The sequence below is a fragment of the Capra hircus genome, chromosome 4, assembly GCF_001704415.2.
Source record: "Capra hircus breed San Clemente chromosome 4, ASM170441v1, whole genome shotgun sequence".
NCBI lineage: Eukaryota > Metazoa > Chordata > Mammalia > Artiodactyla > Bovidae > Capra > Capra hircus.
Genome location: NC_030811.1, coordinates 25,523,601 through 25,544,691, shown reverse-complemented (window position 1 = coordinate 25,544,691; position 21,091 = coordinate 25,523,601). Strand labels below are relative to the sequence as shown.

Here is a 21,091-nt window from a genome sequence, read left to right as displayed (position 1 = left end):
GGGTTCTGTCCACCCAGTGGCACACACCACCTCTCTGTGTGTGGAGTTGGTGCAGCTGATGCTAAGGAGACTGTCCGCAGACACAGGGCTATGCATTTCGCCACCCATCAAGGTGTGTTCAGGTAGATGTCTTATGAAATAAAACACTGTAGTGACCCTCTACCTCTAATCACGAAGAAGGGCAAGCAAGCAGCCTGCACAGGTGAGGTGAGGTGAGGTGAGGTGAAGTCGCTCAGTCGTGTCCGACTCCTTGCGACTCCGTGGACTCTAACCTACTAGGCTTCTCTGTCCATGGGATTCTCCCAGCAAGAGCTTCTGTTAATGTTTTCAGAACTGATTTCTGCCACAGTGGGCTGCAGCGGCACAGACTCCAGAGGGCCAGCAGAGGGCAGCACGGGTCTGCACATTTGACCTCTTCCTGCTTGGGAAGCAGGCGGACAACCCAGAACAGGTTCCAGGGACACTGTCCCCTTTGGGATCTAACTTGAGGGGTGGAATGCACCTTTCACCACATCACAGGAGGAGTGGGAGCCCAGGTTCCTAAAATCTGGTGGTTTGAGGTAAGGCTTGAGTCTGCACGTGGGACCTGCCGGACTCCCCAGGGGGCTTCAGAGCAGCTTCCAGGAGAGTTCACCTAGGGAGGACCCGGCTCTCAAGCCTTCACATTTCAGCCAGTGGGAGGCTGAGTGACTCAGCAGTGCCATGCCGGAAAGTCTGTCTTGGCAAGTGACTGCCTTGTGACATGTCTTAAGTTAATGGCTACAACCCCTTGGAGGAGGAATGCCCAACACAGTGGAGGCAGAGAGCAGCTGGCTCATCAGAGGATGGGTCAGAACCTGGTTCCTGGGAGCAACCTTTCGGCCCAGTGCTTCTGAGGGGGAGGGACTGTGCTCAGGTGTGTCATGGTGCCCTCAGAACAAGGACACACTACGTCAGGAAGATCCTTCAGAGTCGGGGTTGAATCCAAGAGGATCTTGACCAGTAAGAGAAACAGTTGAGAGAAAGCAATAGATATAGAGATATAGATGAATTATAGAGATATTTTAAGTGAAATATATAGGTATTTTCTGTTGTGCTTACAACAGAAAAGCCAATCTCAAAAGAAGTCATGGAAATGGAGAACACGTGGGAAGATTTATCAGGGTGAACACCAAATTCTGGCCACCACGGAGTCACACACGTTTCTGGGACAGTTGAATACCATGTGTGATAGCGGCTTCCGAAATTGCCTGCTCATAAACACGAGGACAGGACCCAAGTCAGAGAGGAGCTCTTTCCCTTTGTGATGGTTAACGGAGATATGCTGACTGTTAACTGGGGGCTTTCCAGTATCTGGGAAAAGTGTTTCGAGTAGTTCATTTTAGGTGCTGGGAAGTGCTTCAGCCAACCTCTTCCTGCAAGAGCTGGAGATAAAGCCTCATTCTGAGGATGCTTCTCCCACCCTGGAGGTCACTCCTCTGAGGACCTTGGGAGCACTCTGTGCCCTGTGCTTGCAGCCTCATAAGACTTAGACGTGTGGGCATCATCTGCGGGTGGGGACACTAGAGCATGAAAAGAATTTGGTCAAGAAGACTATATAAATTGGTACCAAGGTTTTCAACCATGAGAATGTAAGTGTGCCAGAGGCATTTTCCATTGACATCTCCACCCTCTGCCTCCCATAGCGCAGGAGGATGGTGCCTCCTACCAGCTGCTCTCATCTAAGCACAAGGCTGAGGCTGGTCCCCAGCCCATCACCAAGGGGACAGCTTACTTCACTCTTGGGATTCCTGCTGCTTTCCTAGAATGGGGGTCGGGGGTCGGGTCAGCCTACACTTTCCACTGACAGCCCTCTGCCACAGAGGCCCCCAAAGGTGGTGGTCTTAGGTCGTTCTCTTGAACCTTTAAGGTGTTAGAAGCTGGTCCTGGTCAATCCCTGCCCAGAATCAGTCTACCAGTATCTGTTCCTTGTCTTGGCCTTTCCTCGTGAGCATTAGCTCATCTGAGTGAGTACTGCTGTTCTGGCTTTTCCATCTCAAGTGCCATCGAGCAACCTCCCATTTAATGGTCCATTGAAACTGGGAACAGAGAGACAAAAGTATAAGCGTGGAGATCAAAAACACCAGGATTCAGATTTTCCCACTGACACTTGTCACACAGCTTGGACAAGCTGTTTAACCCTTTAAACTTTGTGCTGTGTGCTTAGTTGCTTGGTCGTGTCCGACTCTTTGAGACCCCATGCACTGTAGTCCGCCAGGCTCCTGTCTATGGAGTTCTCCAGGCAAGAATACTGGAGTGGACTGCCATGCTCTCCTCCAGGGGAGCTTCCCAACTCAGGCACTGAACCCAGGTCTCCTGCATTGTAGGCGGATTCTTTACCATCTGAGCCACTGGGGCAGCCTAGTTCCCTCATTTATAACACGCAAATACTGCTAATTCTCAGAGTTGTGTAAATATAGCTTACTCAAATAAGACACATGGGAGGTACACAGCCCTTCAAATGTCAACCACCCATCACCCCCACGTTCCCCTCACTGTGAGAAGACGGCTCATGTAATATGCTGGATAACATTTCCTAAGGCGTTATGATCAATATGTTGAAGTTGGCGTGAGACACTGAAATCAGATTGGACATCAGTACATAGAGGCTGTGGGTCTGGGGGCTTCTTTGGAGGGAAAGGGTAGCACATAAGCCAAGGGATGTTGACAAGGAGTCAACAGTCAGGGAAGAGAATAGACATACAGTCTGAAACTGGGATGGGAATCTTCTAACTACATCCATCCATCTAGTCATGCGTCACAGTTTCACCAAGATGACAATGTACCAGGAGGTGAATGAGGCTCAGAGGACACGAGCAAATATGGCAGGTGAGTCCAATGTAAATAAAGAGATGACATAACGAGGGCCCCAAAGGAAGACCACGTGTGTGGGGGCCAACTTGGGACCACGTCCAAGGGAGGGGCTGGGACAGTCCCGTCTTTCGTGGAGGGACTGACAACAGCAGCGCCACAGGTCACTCCTCGCGACTACTGGCAAAGGCAGCCCCTGGGGGAGGGCAGGGCACCCCTCTCCAGTGTTCTTGCCTGGAGAATCCCATGGACAGAGGAGCCTGGCGGGCTGCAGTCCATAGGGTTGCAGAGAGTCAGTCACGACTGAAGCGACTTAGCACAATGAAAACAGAACATCAAAACCAATCAGCAGGTGTTCACTGATCGCCGCCTCAGAGCCCAGCGCTGGGCCAGACACCGGAAAGACAGGTAAAACGGAGGATGCGGTGCACCTGCACGCGACCATGCAGTGTAGCTGTGCAATGACCTCTCACATACAGGATGGGTAAGTACCTCAGAGTGCACACAGAGGACAGCGCTGCAGTCATTTAGGGCTGCGTGAGCATGGAGCTGGCTGGGGGTGGTGGAGGGGTGGGGTTCGGAGAGGAATGGGATCTGAGCTGGGCTCCACAGGTGTGGCCCGGGCAGGTGAAGGACGGGCGGGGATGCTGACATTGAGTTAAATGTGGCAGGGGGTGAGGTGGGGGGTGGGGAAGTCAGCAAGCATGGGGAAAGCCACTGCATGTGGGAGCTTTGGGAAACTAGACGAGGTATTCGAGGCAACACGGGATTGCTGCGTGTGAGAGAAAGCAAGTACATGTGTGCATTCCGCCCGTCCCACGTGCACATGCGCGTGCACACACACCGTGAAAGTGAGATCCAAGGTGGCAGCAGAGATGAGAGAAAACATGAAATTTATGAAGGACACAAGAAACGAGTTTGTTGGACTTTACGTGGGAAGCACTAGGCTGGAGACACAAAGTGAACCAGCCGGGGCCCCAGTCCTCATGGCCTCGGCAGGCTCGCAGGGGTCCAGACAAACGGGCAAAGTGGGTTTTAGGTACCAGGACAGGGGGAGACTCTAGGGTCTATAGGGACCCAAAGCTGAGGCCCTGGACTAAAGGGTCAGGATAATAAGCTTTCCCAGGGCCTCCTAGTCTCCACGTCTGCAGAGGTGTGGGCAAGAAGAAATGAGGATGGTTGGGTCCTCCCGGGTTCCCCAGAGAGGCTGGGAGCTCTTTCTCAGGATGCCTTGATGAAGAAGGTGTACAGGTATCCCCGTCTGTCTGGAGGGCCGGGGTTGTGGCCCACCTCTGACTGCAGGTGGGCAGGACACGCCACACACCCTCCCTTGCTTCACCTCATGGGACTGGAAGCACCTTCTGAGTCCGACACAAATGCACAAACCTTAAGGAGAACCCTGAGTGGCTTTCTATTCTGTTTCTCCAGCTTTACCGTGTAATTATTGGCTAGGAAAATTTTACTTGTGGCTTAAATTTGAAACATTTGCTAGATCGTAATTTTTTAAGGACAGACAAACATAACAAAGCCAGAGTTTTAAAACTCAGTGGTAGACAGTATGTTAAACCACTGCCCAGGCCCCTCCTGGGTTCCCCCCACCCTTGGGGAAGCACGTGGAGGCCCAGCACCCTCGATGCCTGGGAAAGGCCACTGGGGACACGGCCGAATGCTTCTTATTCTTGGCTCTTTTTAAAATACATTGTCTCTCTTAAAAATGAAGACAATACGACTGATGGAGAGAAAAGCATTATTATTTATCCCCTAAAATCATCCTTAGAAGCTCAACACAACCTGAGCCCCCACCCCGAATTCCAGGCCTGGGAGGAGGGAAGGTGGCACTTACTGGCACCGCGGGCAGCTCCTCCGACCAGCAGATCTTGTCGGACATGCTTAATTGATATTCCTGACATGGTAACACCATGGCCGAGCTGTTAGCAAAGTGATACGTGATGTGACGGCTGCTTGTGGGCCACCTAGACTCGGGCGGGAATCTTCCTTTGGCTTTTTCTCCTCAGGAAAGTGGCTCCATTTCTTGGTTCAGGGTGTTTTGTCTTTATACAGCACTGTCTGCCTAGGGGCTCGGGGAGGCCGCTGGTAGAGAGCCAGGGCCCTGATGCGTCCTTCTCTGTGGTTCTTGTGGACGCGGAGGTGGCCTGTGGGTCCATTAAAGGTCACAGGTTCACGGTGGGGCTCAAGGGGAACTGAGTCCTTGGCCGTGGGCGTCTCGAGGCCTGAAGTCCCCGGCTAGGCAGGCAGGGTGAGTCACTGCTCCTCTGGGGCGGCCGCGGTGTCTTCGCTACCCCGTCTCCACCCCCTTCGCTCTATTCCCAAGAGGCACTTCCAAGCTTCTAGAGCATCTTCTAAACATCACATTCACTCAGGGCTCCAAGGAGCACAGCGTGTTCTCAGAGAACATTGCTCAATTCCGTCTCCTGTGGGAAGGAGTCAACATTTGTTTTATTAAGAACTAGCCGTGAAATAAGTTAATTCTCATCCAGAAAAAGAAAAAGTGAAGTGGCAGGGGGGCCGTGGCGGGTATATTCAAGTCTCCCACTTTGGCCCATAGACAGCAATGCTATTATTTTTATTTTTGGAAGTCCAGGAGATAATAAATTCACCACATGGATAGAGGAGGTTTTGGGAAAGCTGCCTGTGACAAGTAAATGATTTGTTTCATTTTGTAAAAATGAGGTTCTTCTTTCTGACCTAAGCCCTTTTCTAAGCATTCCTCAAAGGGCAGCGGCCTCTCCCACCGGGCTTGGACGGGAGCTGTGTGGTTGGAGGGTGGCCTGGCTCTTGCTGGCCTTGCCTTCCCACGCAGTGACCTCTGGCAGGCCCCAGGCCCCAGGCCCTGGGTTCAGTGTCTTCACCTCTGAGACAGGCAGCTGTATGTGCCAGTTTCCCTGCTGCTCTAATATAAGAGGATTCTAAGCTGTGACATCAAGTGTGAGGTGGGTCTCTGCCCTGGCCCACACCTAAGGGGCTTCAGTCATAAGCCCCTGTGTGCAAAGTGGCCCTGCCAAGAGAGCAGCATTCTGAATCATCCAAAACCATGAAGAATGTTGGCTCTGACTTCAGAAGGGCAGGATAAACAAATCCGTGCCTAGGCGGGCACTTGCTGACTGACTGTCTCTGCCTTTTTAACTCCTCGGGCCCTGAGTGCTTCTGTGGAGCCTTCTGACTCTGATGCTCCAGGCTGGTACCTATGCCAGCTTCCTTAAGGGCGGGGCAGGCCGAGCTTGGGGCCAGTGCTCATTAATCTTTCTGTATAGTCACCAGAAAGTCACTGCTGTTTTTTTTCTTCCAATCTCTACCCACAAAATAGATTGGTTCTCCCTCCAGACTGGTCAAAAAGAATAAAGCTGCGCTCTTATTAAAAAATCCTCCCCCTAAACCACATGCCCCAATCCAGTGAGTCTAGAGAGTCTTTTTGGCTGGAATGGATCCTACAATCAACTGGCCACTAGCTTTCAAATCTGTTTTGATTCGGCCTTTATTGAGGCTGTAGGAATCAGGACATGGTTCTGGCTTCTAGCAGAATTCGCCTCAGTTCTTCTTGCCTCAGAGAAACTGGGAACACTTTTGACTGTCCATATTTTTTTGTGTGGCTCACAGAAAATAAAACAATAGGGAAAACCCAACTTCCTAGTCACAGCTCACAGCATCTTTGGCAACTAAGTAGTGAGTTCCATGGCCTTGCTGAAAACTGTCCCAGGCTTGTCAGAGCAAGGAAATATACCCAGTGCTCAAGACAACCTGCCCAAGAAAACGACTGGGGTTCTGCCTTCAGGGGCACCTCAGCAGTAGAGAATAACGAGGCTCACAGTGTATAAAGCGTAAAAAATTAAGCCTTTTAAGGTAAAGAACTGCATACTCGGAAAGCCAGAGATGTGGTCTCTGACTGTGAAAAACTCAAACAGTGGTCACGACATAGCTAACCGTGTAGAGCTTTTGCATTTGGTCAGTGTCTGATTAATCGTCACCAGACTTGTCATGGCCTTATAGGAACTGAGTAAGCTGGGAGTGTTTCCCGAGAGCCACTGTTCAGCTGTGAACATGTAGAGAGCCTTCTGTTTGTGTCTTCTGGAAAATCTAATCAGTTGAAATGACGACTTGGTGGTCAGACTTGCACTTCTCTAGCTACTTGAAAAAGGCTTATTTTGCCAGGCAAGGAGTGAGATTATGGTTAACTTGGTTTTTTTAGACTGAGGTCATCTCTATTCATTGGTGTAGTAAACAAGTCAGACTAAAAAAAAAAAAAAAAAAACCCTTCCTTTCAAGAGTAACACTGCATTTTTATCTTCTCTGGGATGAAATGAAAGCACCGTAATTTTTAAAAACAACATCCACCGGAGTATCTAAGAATGATACAGAAAACTTAAAAAAAAAAAAAAGAAACCCTAAACCTCATTTGCTCATTTCTAAGGATACTGGCAGCTTAGGTATCCTATCACTCCATGTCATTTTATTCCTTGAGCTCTCTTATTGTACAAGGTCAAACAGAATCGTAAGCCAACATTTTCAAAACCTCTTCATTCCATTCTTAAAGATATCCATCAATGGATAATTTGTGTCTGTTCAATTAAAACAACCACAGCCCCTGTAACTGTTGAGAAAAGCCCTCTGCGCTTTGCCAAAGACACCAGCCAGGAAGGACCATCAGGACAGTCTCCTTTTTGGTCTCCCGGGGCCTCAGTTTCACTTTTCCTATCAGCTTGATGACACCCAGGACACATAAAGGATCCCTTTCTCGGCAGCATCGACGGTGCCCTGAGATCCTTGCACAGCGGGGCGGGGTGGGAGGCCTCCCCGGTTTGCCTGGGCCGGCCTCGCCAGGGCACTGTTCCCAGGGCGGTGACTCAGCTCTGGAGGCCACCTGCTGCGGGGGCGCTGCCACCTTCCGGGTCACTGCCAGTCATGAGGGTACAGGGACAGGGCAGAGCTGAATGGACTCAAAGAATCAACAGCTCAGAGCCAGGTCAAGGGCAGTGCCGGAAGCAGAGCCTTTGTTTACAGAAAGCCCAGCATTTCCAGGAGAGGCTGTGTGTGTGGAGGGGCTTCCCACCTGGGTGCTGAGCGTCTCGGGCAGCACCGAGACGGTGGGCCTTGGGCCGTGGTGTTAAAATGAGGGCAGGGCCATGGGACAGCTCCCACTTTCAACACCACTTTGATCAGATCACCATGGCTTTCACAGGCAATAAAGGGTGCCCACTGCTGCAAGATACCCCCACTGCATTTGAGGTCTGCCCATCACCTTCCATCACTTACGTCCACCCTTCCTCCAGGGCAGCCTCCTGCCTTCCTTTAGGTAAAACCTCTGCTCCAGCTAAAATAAGCCGCCCCCAGCACTCTGCCCTGCAGGGCTCGCTCCCTCTCTGTGCTTCTGTTTTGAGAGGCCGATTGGGCTGCTAGCAGTCAGACACAGGGCTATCCCACCTCGGATTCTCCTCGTTCTCTGCCTTTTCTCTGAGCTGAACCTTTAAGGTCCAGTTCAACCTTCCCTACTTTACACGGCCTCCCTGGGCCACTTGGGCATGTCACCTTCTGCACTCACCAGCACTTAGGTCTCAACTGCAAACCCACCTGATTTGCACTCAGGCTCTAATGTGTTTCGGTCAGTGACAAACACTTAAGGGACCTGTGCTCAGAGTGTGAGGAGAAAAGAAAGGACCCTGCGGCAGGAGTCTACCTCTCTCCCTCCTGCCGCAGGAGACTCACGTGCGCATTGCCGTCGAGCACATGCAAGGAGCTCTGCAGGCTCAGCAGGCTTTATGGAGGAACTCTAGGCTGGGTTTTAAAGGAAGAGGAGGGTTTTAAAGGAGGGACAAGGTTGGACAAGGGAGGGAGGTGGGTTGTTCAGAAACAAGATGGCACGTTCTCTTGAGCATCTCTGCAGCTTTGGGTTCAAGGGTAGGAGGCGCTGGGGGCTGGGATCTGAGCTCAAAGGACTTGGCCCGACTGGCTGAGTACCTGTGCTGTATGAAATGCATCAATGGGGTTACTCCTGGGTGAGAGAGAAAGACGGCAGGGCCCGCTGCGCTCGGAAGTGCTGAGGTGTGGGGCACTTGGACATACGTCATCACATTCAATCACCACCATGTTCTTGAGCCATTTGTTTGGCAATTAATCACATGCTGCCTTGTGACATGGTCACCCCAGCTATCTTGTCCCCGATGTGGCCTGCATGCTTGTTTTCTCCCCAGCTGGACAGTCAGCCCCATGCAGGCCCAGAAGGCCTTCCCTCTGACTGCCCACGGTGGCCAGCACAACGCCTCATACCCACAGAGAGACAGTTAACACACGTCTTTCTTCTCCTTCCCTGGTCTTTTTTTTTTTTTTTTTAATAGAAGTACAGTTGATTTAACAGACACTCCAGGATGTGCTTCTGCCATATCTCCTGCTAAATAAGTAGTTAAGTCCATCAGGAAGTAATTCTTGAGTCCTAGACTCTGGACAGTACTCAGGGTACATGTCAAAAAGGGTGTGCAGTACAGGTGGGTGGGTCCTGCTGCGGAATCTGGAGGGTGGGCAGGAAGGAGAGTTCAGCCAGCTGCTCTGTGAGGCGAGGCTTCCTTCCATCCACCCTGACTTCTGCGCCTTCACTCTGGGCCTGGAGCATCGTTGAGCTCTTTCCCAAGTTCCACCCAGCCCAGGAGGAAGTCGGCGACCTGGGTCTTTGCCTGCTTTTACTCTGCGTCCCTTATTCCTTGTAAGTGGTGACGGCAGTGACAGCCAGACATGCTGACACAGAGAGTGAGTCCCCCTTGGGTAGCTTGCGTCTCGTGGGAGACGGAGAGCAGACCTGGGTCTAACACAGCGTGCTCACGTTTTCCCCGCTTCCCTCCTCCCTCTTATCACATCACATCACATCATCTAACCTAAGGCAGAGGGCTCCCTGGAGGAGGTGATACCTGAGATGACTCTTCAGAATGCACAGGTTATTAGCAGGTGAGCAGATGAGGAAGACAGAGGAGCGCAGGCAGAGATGGAGTCTGGGGCAGTGAAGTGGGCCTTGGGGATCTTCGGAGACTGGTGCTGGAACCTGGAAAAGAAGGAGCCATTAAAGGGCTTGGAGTAGGAGAAAGACGTCAGATTCACATTTTTGAAAGATCAGCTTATTTGAAAGTGGTGACTCTGGAGTCAAAGGGGGACAAAAGTAGATGCCGAAGCAGAATGGTTAAGCCCTGGATATGGAGTGATAAGTGTAGAGAGACAGCGCCTGAGAAAGGTCTTTAAAAAGACCTTTAAAACGACAGTATTTCAGAGAGTATTTGCAGAGTATTTCAGCAACAGATTACACGCGCGCTGCTGATGCTAGCCACAAGGGGGCAGCCTCAGACAGCCATTCAAGGCCAGGCCCTCCAGGATGAAGGGAGAGAGTTCCCAGGTTTGCAAAAAAACTGGGAGCTCTGAATTCTGACCACAAGAAGCGGCTGGCCTTTCCCAGGCCTTTTGGATGAACAATTTTAGTGATGAAGAATGTTTACCATTCTCAGTTCAGTTCCTTGTAGAAGTCGATTTGAGACACTTATCTATTCAGGGTGGTTCTCTCCTTATCCAGAGATCTCCCAACACTTCAGGTTTGTGACATACGAGACAATAAAGCAGCAGCAGAACTCCATCTGCTCTCAACCTGGCTTTCTCTTCCCAGACTGCTCACCTGCTTAGCACCTCCTGGATTTGCAGATGTCCACTGACAACCCCTAGGTCTCTAGCGAGGAATACCAGACCGTTCTGCCCAGGCAGCCTTTAAAGATGTAACTCCTAGTAGAGACTGGATGGAAGCCCCAACTTAAGTGAACAGGGTTCCCCACCACATAAGGCAGAGCTGCTAAGTCCATTTTGAAGAGAAGATATAAGCTCTCTGAACTTGCCCCATAAACATCTCTCTCCCATTGAGAACCTCTTGCAGAAACCACAGAGTGTCAGGTGATTTGGGGGATAGGGTTGGGGGGGGGGGGGTCAGCATGAAAACTGGCGGTCTTGCCTCTCACTGGAGTATCTGAAGGGAAGCCAGCCCAGAAAGTGTTGGGAGTCTGAAACTATGTAGACTGAGAAAGAAAAGTTTTAATGAAAGGGTTTTCACCAAGGAGAACTAGCTAGTAAAGGGCCTGGCCCCCATGACGCAGTCTGACAATGACCCTTCAAACTGCAGGGAACGGGCGCGTGACTCTGGGACCTCGGCAGGCCCAGGGGTGCCACACCCAGGTCAGCAACACTGCCCACCGAGGTCGCGGGTCCCTTGTGCAATGAGTCGCCTGCGGGAGCTCCCAGGGCCTGGGCTCTGGGTGGGGCTGAGTTTTTCCTTGGGGTGGGGGGCGGCGAGGGCTGCTGTGTAACGAGCCAGTGAGGAAGGTGGGCACCAGGGGCTCCGGGACGCCCCCACCCAGGGCTCTCCTGGTCATCGCTCGCTCTGACTGGCTCTTGTGACCATGTGGGTCTATGTGCCTGAAGAGGCAGGAGAAAGCAGCCGGCTCCATCACTAGGGCCAGTGTGACAGATCCCTCCCAGGAACGGCACACTGCCTTGCAGGCACGCCATACACGTTAACCCCTTCGGGCCTCACAGCAGCCTGTGAGATGGGTGCTGTTCCCATTTGACAGATGAGGAGGCTCAAGCACTGAGACATTAAGTAACCTTAATGTGTGCAGAGTCATACAGCTAGCAAGTGGCAGAACCGGGCTGCAGACCCCGGCAGCCTGGCTTCAGAGCCTGTGGGCCATACACTGTCTCAGCTTATCAACAGGGGGAGAGAGAGAGGCCCGGGAACCTCCCAGGTCATTGGCGCTTGTAGGGAATGGACAGGGGCCGGGCCTCCCAGCCCCGGCAGCGCTTCCTCTACACAGAACGTGGTGCCTTCTGTGTCTTACTGCCACCACTTGCTCACGTGGCTAGAGAGACCAGCCGGCCCTCAATCCAAACAATGACCAGCCGAGCACAAGTTTTACCAGAGAGGCCCAAACCCTTGTGTGGAAATTGACCTATAACTTCCTTACTACACACAGAAGCCTTGCAGCCTGCAGAGTGATTCTAGAGATAGCCAGTTTATCCCAGGTAGGATCCCCTTCTTTTCTCACTTATTCTTCAGTTGTACTTGATTTATAACCTCACTGAAGTTTTCCGTTGATCTACCATTGCCAGCGGTTTAAACTGGCTCACTCAGAATTTTAAGAACTCACTTTGCAGATGGGCATGTTGTTCTCAACATCAGAACTTCCAGGCATGCCTGAATCACCTCGATAGAAAAGTGAAAGTGAAGTTGCTCAGTCGTGTCTGACTCTTTGTGACCCCATGGACTGTAGCCTACCAGGTTCCTCCATCCATGGGACTTTCCAGGCAAGAGTCCTGGAGTGGGTTACCATTTCCTTCTCCAGGAGATCTTCCCGACCCAGGGACTGAACCCGGGTCTCCCACATTGTAGGCAGACGCTTTACCATCTGAGCCACCAGGGAAGTCCACCTCAATAGAAAGAGTGAACTATGTTCCCTGGCCCTGATTTCGAGAGAATACCATGTGTAGGAGGGAAGACACTGGTCCCTGGTGGGTGGGGGGAGGGTGGGGAGATACAGAGTCGCGTCACAGACTCAGGCCTGAACTGTGCGAGTTTCAAAGCTGCTCCATCAAATCGGCAGCCCACCAGGCCTCCTGAGTATCTGAAAACATGACATGGAAGTAAAGTGAACCAAAGCAAGTATGCCTGGCAGGGAACCTCCCGCTGGAAGTACTGGGCTGGGGGGAAACCTATGTCTCGAAGCAGCCCTGACCAGCTAAAAATATCTTCCACTTCTGCTCTGGTCCGTCTGGTCACTGTCCTAGACGCCAGCTCAGCACAGCCTGGTCCAGAGAACCTATTACATCACCGTCCACCTCTACTTTGTAACTGGATAAAGATGACAGGATCTTCTCTTTTTATTTTACGGGATCTTCTCTATTTTCTTCTTTCTCATGGACTCGAATACAAAGTTACAGGCTAGGATATAACAACATTATGTTAAAATGTACATGCCAAGGGTAGCTAGCTGTTCCAGCCTGGCATCTCAACTTTGCAGGTAGAATCCTTTAAAGGAAACCACTTCCTTGAACTATAGACTAGCAGAGATCCAGCTAAGTGTTGGCACTCCTGGTGAGAGTCAAGCAAACAGGATCTCATATAAAGGAAAACTTCTGTGTAATATGCCGCGTGGTCAAGCTGCTCTGACCTCCTGTGGCTTCAAAGCTCGTCTGCTCTATTGCACAACCCACAACCTTGAGAACAATCGGCTCTTCCTGCCAGCAGCTTCTCCGCGTCCACCTGTCCCTACAGGTAGTAAAAGAGGAGAAGGATCAGGAATCGGTGTTTACACAACACTGCAGAGCACTCTCTTCCTCCTGGCCCTGCCCCACCCCCACCCCCCAAGTGAGTTCGAAGTTCATTTCTGCTAAAATGGGGGAGAGGTGATTCAAAGAGCGAACGCACGGATAAAGAGGGAAAGGTTCAGAAAGAGGGAAGGCTTCGAGCAGCCAGAGGCCTGCCCTGACCTAGCCGCAGTTGAGAGGAACCCTTCCTGCCCACTTGGGACTCGGGACTCGGGAGAGGGACTCGCCTGCAGGAGGCAGTCAGGCTGCTCACCGGGGAGGCTCAGACATCAGATCAGAGGAGGTTTAGAGTCAGAACCCGCCCCACCCCCACCCCATCTCCAGGAAACAGCTCCACCCAATCAGCAGACCACCTGCCCCAGAACTTCAAGGGCCAAGAACATAGGTTGCACTTCACAGAACTGACCAGTTTTGTTTTAGTCCTGGCGCCTGGCTGTCTCCCTGCTCACAAGACTGGCACGCGTGACCACAGCAGGGCAGGCAGATCATCCGTTTTAAAGCCGTTTCCATGTCGAGTCACTTTACAGTCCCGTGGGCATATTCTCACACTTTGCGGCGCCTGACACGACTGCTGGTTTCACTGAAATCTGCATCTGCTGTAGATCCCCTTGGCAAGTGACAGCGGCAGGACAGGGAAGTGGCAGGCGGCCTCTGGAGGGCCGGGCTCTCCAAAGCCAGAGGCCTGGGCCGGGGACACTTCTGGGGCTCACCGGCCAGGGCCTGAGACCTCTTGGGTGGACGTCTTCTGGAGCAGAGATGGAGCAAGCTGGAGGCCTCTGAGCGGTCGCACCTGCTTGCCCCTCCCTCACCTGGGCCACACCAGCCTTCTTGACCCTCACAGGCCAGGCTGTCCCCCACCCCAGAGCTCTCGACTGTGCTGCTCTCTGTGCTTGGAACCTGCCCCCTGGTGCCTCCGTAGACACACTCCTTTCCCATCCTCCAGCTCTCACCTTGGAAATCACCTCCTCAGAGAACCACGTGAAGGGAAGGCTGTGTCTCATCACAGCACATTTCCCCTGGTCTCAGGGAACCTGGGTTTTAATAGGCTGTTTTTCTGGGCATTTACTCAAGTTCCATGGCAACAGAGGTCACTATCCTCTGTGCTGACCAGTGCCTGGCACGCCCAAGAAATCTTTGTTGACTGAAACAGCCTGCCTTGACCTCCTCAAGCTGCTCTGATCTCCTAATGTCCTGGAGAAGGTACCTCCAGCCATATCTGCACCTCATCCTGACCTTGCCCACCCCCCAGGAAAACCACAGTAAACGCGGGGATGGCTTCTCACTGTGCATGAATGAATGAAGTCACTCAGTCGTGTCCAAGTCTTTGCGACCCCATGGACTGTACAGGTGCCTTCATCCGTGGAATTTTCCAGGCAAGGATACTGGAGTGGGTTGCCATTTCCTCACTGGGAATAACCAAGTACAAAAGGAGGCGTCCATAACTAACACTCCAGACCACTGCTGAAGGAATGGCTAACGTTCTGTCGTGGTGGCAAAATTAATCTGTGTGTAATTAAATATCCTCCCTTTGACAACATTCCCCAGAGTACCCAGAACAGAGCAGGGCTCAGTATGAAATCCTCAACTCTTCAAGTTTAGGGAGTGCTGCCCCGAATCTCTCTCTCCTCCTCTGGCTCTGTTGTACTCCACGGGTTCCCTGCTTATAGTAATGACACAGGCCCTGCATTCCAGGTGAGTCAGTCACCTAAGCCCTGTGTGTCCAAGACGCTGCCAATTCACTTGCTTGCCACCCCCGCCCCCACCCCACAGGCCCGGGAAGAACACCCCCATCTGATACTAAGGTCTGTTCAACTGGTTCATTACCCAGCCCACTGCAGCCAGGATCCTCTCAACAACCTTTGACTTGCCAAGCGAACCAGCCCCCAACTCACATCCTCTTGCTCACTTTCTCTGTTCCTAGACCCCTCCCCCCAACACACCTCCCACCTTGCTCATTTCTTACTCCCTGATACACCAGGATCTTACTCAGTTCGCTTAAGGACTTCACCAGAACTCCGTCAGCCATTTTTTTTCAAAAGCTCCCCCAAATTAAGACCAGCAGCAGCCTGGTCTGCAAACAAAATATTCACCATCAACACCTTGAAATCTGGAAAGGATCTGGCACAAGTCACTGGAAGGTTTTCACTGGAAACGCGGGTGAGGGTGGGGGTTAGGAGGATGCCAAGGAGGCCAGCAAGAAAAATTAACACCCGTTGATTCTTCCTCCGGATCTACTTGGTTAGGCCAAGAATGGCACGCTGCTCTGCTCCAGAGTCTAGTAGCTGTGTTAAGACTAGCCTTGGGATATTCACACGGTGTATTAGAACATAAGGTGTGGGGTCAGAGACCTGAGCTCAAGTCCTGGCTTTCCCACCTCCTAACCACGTATATGCACGGGGGTAAGCTGCCGTTTCCACATCAGTGCAAAGGGGTTAAAGGAGTTGATCTCCCCGTGTTGCCATTAGCATTCAGTACAGTAAAATCATGAATGTACCTTATGAACTGTAACCACCAGGTACTGTATATATTAGTTTCCCTTATCACCACATATGCCATTTCTACCTGTCTCTCATTCGAACATTTGTAGAGCATCTATCGTGTCAGACACTGTCCTGGGTGTCAGAGTTTTTATTCAAAAGTTGTTGTTGTTTAATCGCTAAGTTCTGCCCAACTGTTTTCTGACCCCATGGACTGCAGCCCGCCAGGCTCTTGTGTCCATGGGATTTCCCAGGCAGGAATACTAGAGTGACTTGCCATTTCCTTCTCCAGGAGATCTTCCCAAACCAGGGGTCAGACTTGCATCTCCTGCATCTGCGAGCAGATTCTTTAACATTCAGCCCCCAGGGAAGCCCCTATCCAAAAGTAAACAATAGCAATCCTGGGCCAGCTTTTCCAGTCAGGAAAGACAGACGAGAAACAGGAAGTTAGAACTTAATATAACATGTGCACGAAGAAGTAAGCAGAGGGCACTGTGGAAGCATTTGGGGCACTTGACCTGGTCCTGAGCAGTCAAGGACAGCTGCCTGTAGGAGGATTCATCTGAAGGGAACAACAGTGGTTGGCTAGGAAGATAGGGAAGGAAAGAGCTTCCACGTAGGGCGCATGGATCGGCAGAGACCATGGAATAGGGGAGGGATGGGATAGTGCCAAAAGATGAGACCAATACATGAAGGGCCTTTGTGCTACAACAGTGGAAAACCAGTTCCCCCACAATTGAGGCAGTATGCAGGCAGTCAACCAAACAATAACAGTCTCATAAGACAACAGATTTCTGGGTCCTGAGAGTGTGCTTAAATTATAGGGCTGGAACTTACTGGAAGGCATGATATTAATGAGTTTCTATTCACTTCCAATAATAAAAGAAAAAGGGATTCCTCATGAGCCAACCACACTGGCTTCTTTGGTCGCTGGGATAGCTGCTTTGTTAATTCCCTTTTTTGGACATACTACTCTCTTTTAACCAATGGTACATTTGCTGGAGCCATGGGGCTGTGTTGTGGTAACATGCATCATTAATAACAAGCTGCAACCAGGTGATCCAGAGCAAGGTTAGGCATGAAAATGCCCAGCTTTGGGGGCTGCATTCATCCTCCCTAATACATTAAAAGCACCACGGAAGATAATGGACTAAATGAAGCCTTGCAGCCCCAAAGAATAAAAGTACCTCCAAAATATGAGTTGTTTATGGAAACTGAATAGGATATCAATTAAGAGCTTGGGTTTAGGAGCCAGACTGCTGTGATTCCATCCTGGATCTTGCACTTACTACCTGTGTAATCTTGGGAAATAAAAACCTTTCTGCACCTCAGTTTCCTATCTATAAAATGGGTATAGTAACAGTACCCGCCGCATAGGACTGTTTATTAGAACAGACGACCAAGTACAGTACTTCGCCTAGTGCCTGATGTACAGTGCCCAGCTAATACTGTTGGCTACTGTTGTTAGTAGTACAGATCTCTCAGACCTGTGGTGGGTCAGGTCTATTCTCACCTATTGTTTACATGGATGAAAAATTAGAGACTTGAACACAGAAATGACTTATCCCTGTTGATTCTGCCCCCGGAAGACTGAGGCGACAGGAAACACGACCGCGGTGTCCTGGAATCCCTGGTTAGGTTGATCATGGCTGGTACAGTTTAGGTCACAGCTAACTGGCACTGTTACCATCACAGTTTCATCTGAGACGGCTCTCAATTAAATCAGTACGTGAAAGATTCCATCCTGGAAAATATCTCCAATCTATCTAAATCAGTGTTTTTGTGCTCTCTGTTGTTGTTTTCAAATCCCTGAGAGTAACACCATAGTGTTTCATGAGCATTTTCTCAAGACACCTAGCTTAGAAGTTAAGGAGTACCCCCAGATCTTATTTTCCTTACAAACCTGTCATATAATCCCATTGCCTGTGAATGTACCCAAACCTCATGCTTAAAACCTTTAAAATTGCATTTTGACTCATTTTAAAGCTGGTTTATATTTTTGACATGTTAACCCCTTTGGGGATATTAAGGTTCCAAACAGATGTAACCCAGTTAATAAAGCACCTTACACAGGAGTCCCAGTGCTAATGTTACAGGACCTGGTAAATAACTTCATACTCCCTCCACAGCATTTATGATCTCACGGTCATATTTCCTGCAGACCAAGCCCAGAAGCTAGATTTTAAAACTAGCTGTGGATTCAGAAGACGATTCATAAACCCCCTGCACAGCCTGTTGATGACTGGTGGGGAGAGCAGGTTCTTTCATCGGTCTGCTTCACATTTTAACAGCGCAGAAAATAACAGGTTAGAGTGGTGCTTTGTAACTACCCTCCCTTGCTCCTGGCAAATTAATGAAAGCCCAATCAACTCCCTACTTTAGTATCTGGGTATCTGTTAAGCAGCACTGGGCTGGGAGAGGCGAGCATGGTGGGGTACAATGGTACTGGGGAGGTGGGCAGAGGGCTAAGGGTGGGGCAGCTGTGCGTTCAAAGGCAGGGCAACAGGAAACGGCCTGGCAGGTTTGGGAAGCAACATGCTGAGTCTTGCTGGAGCGTAGAGGTGAGAGGGGACAGTGGCAAGGGAAAAACTCAGGTTATTTAACTTTTCCTTCCCTCTGAAAATTCACTCAAATAGGATGCCTCTTCTGAATACTGGTATTACTAGAGTATTAACTTAGGTTAGGTTGTGTTAAATTTTTTTCAGTATGGCTATCTTTCCATTTCAAAGCACTGGTTGGCTACGCTTCTAAAATACTATCACAAAAAATAAAATAAAATAAAATAAAATACTATCGCATCACTGGCTACAAGCAGAGAATTCAGGACAGAGGTCAGTGTCGCCACAGGCTGAGCATCCCGGAGGAGGTCCGGGCGGGAACGTGCTCTGTAAGCAGCTAGTCAGCTAACAAGCTTCCTGTGAGTAAGGCTTTCCCCCTCTGCCCGGTCTCAGGAATGCCCTCTCATTCCTTTCAGAGGAGCTAATGGCTTTAAAATCCTAGCCCCAGATCCAGAGTCTGATGAGCTTCATCCAGGGTCTTAACAGCCTGGACAGACCTGTCTTCCCAGATTTCTGAGAAAGAGGTGAATACTGACCTACACTCAAGGTTCTAGACTAAAATCGCAGGATTAGGATAAACAAAAAAAACACCCTTCTATATAATCTAATAAAATCAACATTTCACAGACAGAAAATTGAAGCCTGGACGGGGAAAAAAGAAACTACAAAAATGAAACGGCAGTTTGTTTCTAGTGGTGACCATGAGGCAGTCTTTTAATGCAGGCGGTGCCTTTTTCCATCAGCTGCTTGTATGCTGGCCCAAGGGGCAGATGCTGTACATCAATCTGCAGTGAGCACACAGCTGCAAACCCATCTCTAGGCGGGGATGCCATCAAGCACCAAAAACCAAGGGAATTTAAGGTGCTCATCATTTAGGCTGGAAAAGAGGTGGCTAAGCTTCTTGACCTAAGGTTTATTTGTTCTGATCACCTGCCGTGAACCAGGGACACTCAAAGACGAATGTTAGGAGGGCAGGTCTGGGACAGGGCAAAGCGACCTGCATGCCGAGGACTCCGGTGGCAGAGACTGACGGGAGCCACTCAGGCAAGTGGCTGACTCCGGCAAGCGCCGTTCCTCACAGCCCACTGCGGCCCAGCCAGCCCCCTCACCAGCTCTGCCAAGGCCCATCCACCACACACTCCCACCAGCATCTCGGCGTCTACTGAGTGGCCTTTCTGTCCCTTTCTGGTTCCAGCCGGAAGAACAGCAGCTCTAGCGGAAGGCAGAGCTCCCGGAGGACAGGGCAGCCGTCGTGATGTGAATAACCGTCATAATCCCTACAGAGCACACTATATCCATGAAATTAAAGGGCCAAAACGAACCAGGCAGTTTCTCTTGGTATCTATTAGGATGTTCACATTTTACTGCATTAATATAAACTGCTGAAAGTTTCCTGTCGTTTAGTCGCTAAGTTGTGTCCAGCTCCTTTGAGACCCCATGGACTACAGCCTACCAGGCTCCTCTGTCCATGGGATTCTAGAAATCAAACCTACAAATTACAGAAAAAAAAACAGAATGAAATAAAATGTCTTTTAGTCCCAGATTTGAATTCAAACAATGATTCAGGAGGCATAAAAGTTATCGGATGAATAGGCAGACGATAAAGGAAAGAGTGGTAAAATATTAATTACAGAATCTAGTTGGGGTATATATGGGGGTTACCTGTAAAATTCTTTCAGCTTTGCTGTGTGAGATTTTTTTTTACAATAAGATGCTAGCTTAAAAGTATTTTTATAACCTTCACTTGGGTGCTAATATCCACCAAAACTCATGGACTCCTACAGCTCAATTAAATAGTACAAGCTCTTGAAATATAAAGCACCAAAAGGCAACTGGGGAAATGTAGACGACTCTGCACACAATGTTGAGAGGTTGACTTTGTCAAAAAATCCATCTGGATCCATTTGGTGGATTTTACACTAAAAAATGTTTTTTAAAATTTCTGACTAGATGAATATTGTCTAACTTATGGTGGGGAGGAATTCCTAAGCCCAAGGTAACAGAAGTCACAAGGGGGAAAAAAAAGCATAGACAAAAATCTTTTCATTTTCAGCTAAATAAAATGTAAAGTTTCTATATCTCAAAAAATCATAAGCAAAATAAAAAATCAAAGAAGCTGGGAAAAATATTTGCCATAAATGTCACATACACATAAGAGACTAAATATATTACAGAACAATGCAAAAGCAATATAGAACAATCACACCCCAGTAGAAAAGTTGGTAGTGGGTGTGAACAGAATATTTACAAAAGTAAACAATGGACTCATCAGCACATAAAGAAGGTAAACTTTACTGACAGCCAATAAAAATGCCACATGCCTGACGGAGTATTCATCAAATGGCTGTTGAATAAATCAACCAAAAATAATGTAATGTTTTTGCCTAAAGATTTAAAAATACATAAAACTGTGCATAACTTGATACAGTTTTTTCCAGAAAACAAACAGGCAAAGGATAACAAGAATCTGTAGGAGTTCAGCTCTTGTGACTTAAGTTTACTGCAAGGAATCTCTCCTAAGGAAATCACTGAAAATTTGTCCAAGACACATGTACAGGTTAACTACTGTCACAGCAAAGGAACTTCAAAAAACAAAACAGCAACCTACTAAATGGGAGAAAATATTCGCAAATGATATGGACTGATAAGGGGTTAATATTCAAAACATATAAACAGCTCATACAACTCAACATCAAAAAGACAACTTGATTTAAAAAATGGGTAGAAGACCTGAATATACATTTTTCCCAAAGAAAACTTACAGATGGCCAACAGGCACATAAAAGATGTTTAGCATCACTGATTACTAGAGAAAAGGAAATCAAAACAATGAGATATAACTTCACATCTGTCCGAACAGCTATCATCAAA

The 21,091-nt window shown here is 49.5% G+C and overlaps 1 long non-coding RNA gene across 4 annotated transcripts in view; it reads right to left on the bottom strand.

The window, feature by feature from the left end:
- The window catches only part of LOC102184972, a 29,852-nt gene that overhangs the window by 3,357 nt on the left and 5,404 nt on the right, over positions 1-21,091 (bottom strand). The window contains exons 2-3 of one of the 4 annotated variants that reach the window (XR_001917949.1): positions 9,708-9,871; positions 4,673-5,261 (exon numbers count right to left, since the gene is read on the bottom strand). This is a non-coding gene — a long non-coding RNA (uncharacterized LOC102184972). Of the gene's footprint in view, positions 1-4,572; positions 5,262-7,104; positions 9,872-21,091 lie in introns of those variants that run through there. The other 3 variants (XR_001917947.1, XR_001917948.1, XR_001917946.1) reach the window with 3 other exon arrangements.